Source organism: Ochotona princeps, chromosome 25, assembly GCF_030435755.1.
Source record: "Ochotona princeps isolate mOchPri1 chromosome 25, mOchPri1.hap1, whole genome shotgun sequence".
Classification (NCBI taxonomy): domain Eukaryota; kingdom Metazoa; phylum Chordata; class Mammalia; order Lagomorpha; family Ochotonidae; genus Ochotona; species Ochotona princeps.
This window is the reverse complement of record NC_080856.1, coordinates 21,764,035-21,770,466: the sequence shown is the minus strand read 5'-3', so window position 1 is coordinate 21,770,466 and position 6,432 is coordinate 21,764,035.

Sequence of the window (6,432 nt, the reverse complement as noted above, 5' to 3'; positions counted from 1 at the left end):
TGAAGTAGTCACAGGATGTGTTAGCAACCTGCATTTTTTTAAACATATTGGTTACTCAATACCATGTCAATTAACTCCATAATGTTGTAAATTGTTGTTGATGTTATGTTGAGACTTTTAAGTGGTTGGGATGATATCCTGCCAGCTCAGCCTTCAGACCAGAGATGGTCTCCCCAAGAAACCATTGAATGTATCTGGACAATGAGATGCTGGACTCTATGCTTGGGATATGCCTATAATGAAAGAATCTTGACTGGATTTGAACTGTAATATTGCAACTAGGTGGAGGAATCCACCATGGGGTGAGAGAATGTGGAGGGGTTAGGGGAATCCCAGAGTCTATAAAACTGTGTAACAAAACGAAATGCAATCAATAATTTAAAAAAATTGCCCCTGTCTTGGCCCAGAACCAAAGATGTTATCAAAGAGATGCAGAGATAGAATATTAGCTTTTCATCTTTAAATCAATGCTATAATTTGCAGTGTCTCATTTTTCTTTTTTTTTTTTTAATTAATATTTAGCATTATGTGACAGTTTCATAGGCTTTGGGAATCCCCCTCCTCCTCCCCCTCCCCTCCCCCCTGGTGGATTCCTCCACCTTGATGCAGCATTACAGTTCAAATTCAATCAAGATTCTTTCCTTGCAAACATATATTAAGCATGGAGTCCAGCTACTTATTGTCCAGATGGGTTGAACGGTTTCTTGGGGAGACCATTTCTGGTCCGAAGTTAGAGCTGGTATAATATCATCACAGTCAATTAAGAGTCCCAATATAACATCAACAGCAATTTGCAATATTATGGAATTGACATAGTTTTGAGTAACCAGTATGTTAAAAAAAAAAAAAGAACAAAATAACAAAAAACAAGTCCTAACCACAACCTATGATTAGCTCATTGACATCTCAATTTTTGTTTATATACAGGACCGGACCGGCTGCTATATACCTTGAAAAGGCTATAGGGTACCATTCAGCTGTCTCATATCTATTTCATTTTAGTATTTAGCCATTTGTTGTGTTGAAGTATAATTTTGTTGATCTTGGCAGATTTTGGGATAATCTAGACTGGCTTGTAACTCTAACAAGATATTTGTCGACATTTAATGTGCAGAACATTTTTTTGGGGGGGGGGTGTGCAGGAAAATCCTCAACACCATGGTGAGGAGTGACTAATCTTTGTGTCCCACCCAGCAAGGCATGAGCCAATCCATGCCAGCTCTTTCCTGTCAGATTTCAAGCTCTACTTTCTGTTGTTTGTCTATTTATTTTAGGGTTGTTTTATTTTTAGTTTGTATGATTGTTTGTTTGCTGTGAGGGGTTTTCGAAGCGATCCCGATGGTCACTGCGAGGGAGGGCGGGGGTCCAGAGGTGGAGCCAGGCTCGGACCAGAGAAAGCTCTCCTCCCTGGTCCCGAAGGACATTAATTGTTCTTCTGTGTCTGCTGACCGCTCAGAGCTTCTGGTTGTCTTTCCGATGACGTTGGTTTCTGCGAGGTAGTGTTTGGATTTCTTCCATCCCCTGCGGGAGCTCCGGTTGAGGGTGGGTGACCTCAGAGTACTCAGCCTCCGAGGGCATCCAATTCCCTGTGGCCTCCTTGGCAGTTGGGGTATAGTCCTTGTTGCTCGTATTAGTAGTTTGTGTTGAAGATCTGGGAGTCTTTGTGGTTGGGATCCAAGCTTCCTCCTTACCACCTGCTCCACTCTGGAGTGCCCCCCTGCTCCACGCACATGACCTCCTGTTAAGAGGTTGTCAGGATCGCACCCGATTCCCCCCTCATGCATTGGTATAGTAGTTTTATTGTTTTTTAGTGCCGCTTTGAGTCTGTTGTCTATGAATTACCAGATTTGACCTTGATAAGCTATATTGTATTTTTTTTTTCTCTCACTCTTTTTATGGTCTTGAAAGATTTCCCTGCACTCCCTCCCCATTACCGGTTAACATAGCGTATTGAGGGTATAGTAGGTTTTACAGTTTTTTGATGTAGATCTTAAATATTCTGACATTAATTGTTGGTTTATAGATTATATCGTGTTATCTTATTGCATTGGATACAGGTTGTTAGAGATTGCACTAATATTACAATATACAGGTACTATCTTTCAAGTTGTCATCTAGAAATCGAGACCAAAATAAACAATTGGGACCTCATCAAACTAAGAAGTTTCTGTACAGCTAGAGAAACAATCAACAAAGTAAAAAAACAACCTACAGAATGGGAGAAGATCTTTGCACACTACATAGGAGATAGAGGGCTGATCTCCAGAATATACAAAGAGCTACAGAGAAACCAAAACAACAGAACAAACAAACTGCTCAAGAAATGGGCACGGGAAATGGGCAGACATTTCACAAAAGAACAAACACAAATGGCAAACAAGCATATGAAAAAATGCTCAAGTTCCTCGGCAATAAGGGAAATCCAAATGAAGACAACAATGAGGTACCACCTAACTCCAGTAAGGATGGCACACATACATAATACCACCAACACTTGCTGGCGAGGCTGTGGGGAAAAGGGAACCCTTCTCCACTGCTGGTGGGACTGCAGACTTGTACAGCCTCTATGGGAATCAGTTTGGCGAATACTCAAACAACTGAAAATCAGCATACCATATGATCCAGCAATAGCACTCCTAGGGATATATCCAAAAGATCTCCTACACAAGAAACCAACATGCACGCCTATGTTCATAGCAGCACTATCTACAATCGCAAAAACCTGGAAGCAGCCAAAATGCCCATCAATAGAAGACTGGATAAGAAAGCTATGGTTCATCTACTCTATGGAATACTACTCAGCTATTAAAAAAAACGAAATGCAGTTCTTTGTGGACAAATGGGCCCGACTGGAATCCATCATGCTAAGAGAAATGAACCAATCCCAAAAGGTTCATTTTTCTTAATTTGTGAAAGGCAAAATCTAGAGTTTTCAGATGAGAAAAGATGAAGACATTGCACAGGCTCCAGAGATAAGCGATGTTTATCACTGTTTTCCACTGTCCAACCAATAACTGAGGAGCACACCACAAAGCAAAGAAGAATGAGTGGAAAGTTTTCATTCCTTTTAGCCATTTTGGGAATTAGGGAACCCTTAAAAAACCCAGAACACTTTCTGAAAAACCAGTGTCTCTCCATCTCTCTTTCTAGAGTCACCCCATCTCCTGGACCCGTTCTGAAAGTGCTTTCGCCTGACCTGTCCAGGGCAGTAGCCACAGACTTGTGTGACTGTGTGAATACAAATTAATACAACATAAAGGCTTACTTTTGCCTTCACACTTGCTGTGTTTCACACGTGCCATGTCTCCCATGTGTGGCACATGGCTGCTACACAGGACAACACAATGTATAAGATTTTCGCCCTTTTTGAAAGCTCAGTGGGATATTTCTGGTCCAAGAACACAGGGTGGAGAGCAGCACAGTGAGGTAGAGAGTGACTGGGTCAGTTATAGAAACTCAACAATCAGTATAGGTCATTACATACATGAGTGCAGTGTGTAGAACTGGAAGAGTTTAATCTGCAGTCACAGATATCTAAGTGTCAGTGGGATACCACATGCACAGGCATGCTGGCCTCAGCTTGCACTCACCAGAACTCTTTACTGCCTCTTCTGATAGCAACTTCTTTCCTACCCCCTGGACATCAAAATCACCGATGTTCAATACCTTATGCAAACTAGTGCTATATTTCCCTATTACCCATGCTGTCTTCCCATGTCTCTTAAATCCTCTCTGGATCATTTATCAGGCCTAATACATTGAAGATGATATGCAAATAATATACTGTGTTATCTAAGGAATGCTGGCAAGAAAAAAAGTCATTTATCCAACACAAATTCAAATTTTTTTTTACCTTCTTTTAATTCAAGAGACAGATTGAGAGACTCAACTACAGAGAGAGCTCCCGTCCTCTGCTTCACTCGCCTATACCCACAATAACCAGGGCTTGACCATGATAAGAAGCTAAGAATACAATTCTCGTCTCTCATATTGGTGACAAAGTCCAACTATTCAACCACTAACTGCTGCCTCCTAGGAGCCACATTGGCAGGAAGCCGAAATTGGGAGCCTAAGCTAGAAATGGAGCCTGGACACTCTGGTATGAGACACAGTTGTCCTGACTAGTGGATCAAAGCTCTGTCCCCTTTGAGATTTCAGGTCTGTGGGTCATGAATCTGCAGGTGCAGAATCTGCAGACATGCAGGACTGACTGCACTCACCTAATATTCCAAGTGGGAATGTGTATCACCTGCCTAGACCATACTCATGATGAGCAAATTATGGAAATCTTCAAGAATTCATATCTGTAAGTCCCTTGGCTGTAGAACAAGAAGTTTGCTCTCTGCCCCAAATCCGGGACCTGAGGTGGGTGGGAGACTGGGTGGGGCTTCTCCCTCAATATTCCCTTTACCTCAGATATATGAAGGAAACAATATGGAAATAATAGTCTTACTCACTTTCCTATAGCCTTTGTACCTTTTTACCCTAATTAACTATGTAAAGATTGTCAAAACTGTAATAATAAAAAAAGAAGTTTGCTCTCAATTCATAGTGTGAGATTACACTGAGCTATGTTTGTTAGGGATGTAAAATTGAATCACGTATCTTTAAAACTGAAAGTAACCCTACAAATCACATTAGGGTCACCACACTACTCAGTTTCAGGAAACACACACATCTCATCATTTATGTACATAACATCCATGGTATATGTAGGGTTGCCTAGATCTGTGGTTTCTATGAATCCTACATGACCAAATCATCCCTATGTATCAGTATCCCAACATACATTAAGGTTTAGATTAGCTTGTATAATTGATAACACTAAGAGAGCAGTAATGAATGTAATAAAATATCCATAAATACAATATTACTTAGCATGCCTTAACTACTTTAATTTTGCAGTGTGAGACTCTTAGCGTTCACTTCATTTCCTAGGTTCCTTACTCTGCGCTATGCATTTCTTCGACCACTTGGTTTCTGTACATTTAATGAGCCAACCCTGTTTTGAGGTTGCATTGCAATTCCTCCCACCAATTTTGAGGCTTGTTCTGTAGCATTTTAATTACTTTGAGGTAAGAATGGTGTTGGGGAGTGAGTCTAAAATAGTGGAAAAGGGGCCTGGGTTAAAAAAGGGTTAAGCCGGCACCTGTAACACCAGCACCCCCATGGGCATGCTCCAGCTCCTTGTAGATGTGCCTGGGAAAGCAGCAAAAGAGGGCCCAAATGCTTGGGCCCCTGAACCCATTTGGGAGACCCAGATGAAGAAGAAGCTCCTGAATCCTGGCTATTACCTGGCCCAGCTCCAGTTGTAGCCATTTGGGGAGTGAATCAGCAGATTTAAAATCTTTTTCTCTCACTACAAATTTGCCTTTCCAGTAAAAGTAAATAAATCTGTTTAAAATTCTTTCTTTCAAATAAAGAAATCTTTCCAAAAAATAAAGTAAGGGACAAGAACTTTGCTGTAGTGTAGCAAGTTATAGCTTCTCTTGTAACAGAAGCATCCCTTACGGATGCTCGTTCAAGATCCAGCTGCTCCACTTCCCATCCAACTTCCTGCGAATGTGCCTGGGAAAGCAGTGGAAGATGGGCCAAAGCCTTGGGACCCTGCACTCACACAGGAATCCTAGAAGAAGCTCCTGGCTACTAGCTTTGGATCGGTTCAGCTCTCACCCATTGTGGCCATTTGGGGAATGTACCAGTGGATAGAAAAGCTTTCTTTCCATCTGTCCTTCTCTGCAAATCTTCTTTTCCAATAAAACTAAATAAATCTTCATAAATAATAATAATTGATTTAACAAAAACTGGACACTCAGAAGGGTGAGAAAAAGCTTTCACCTTGCTATTACACCTTCTGGGCAAAAGCAACATCTTGTCCGTTCAGAAAGGGACTTGCCTTTCTCTCATTTCAACAGGGACCAGAGCTATCCACCTATTAATTTCTCTAACTCCTTATGTAAACATACACACATAATGAAATTTTACTCAGACACAAAACAATGAAATTCAGGGATGAGTGTTATGGTGTAGCAGGTTAATAGTTAAGCGTCCGGGCAGAAAAAGACAAATATTATGGAACTCGGAAGAGCATTTAGATCTTTGACCTCAGCTCCGCTTTAGGAAGAGACTTTACTTCATATTTACCCAATAAAGCAAAATTAGAATGCTTTTCCTGGAATTCAGTGAGGGTTTGTCTTCCATTTAATTCAAGCTTCTAAGTGAGAAAAGCATTGTTTATGTAACTGAAATAATAGTTGTTTTCAATTTTCAGATTGTACACCTGCTGGAGCCCTTCTTTGAGATCAAGGTCCAGGACTGTGGTCTTTGTACTGGAAAACACAGAAAAGTCAATACCAGTGCTGTCCCAGGGAGCCCATGGTTTTGTTAAAGATGAGAAAAATAGGGATGAGTCAAAACGGAGATACAGCTAAA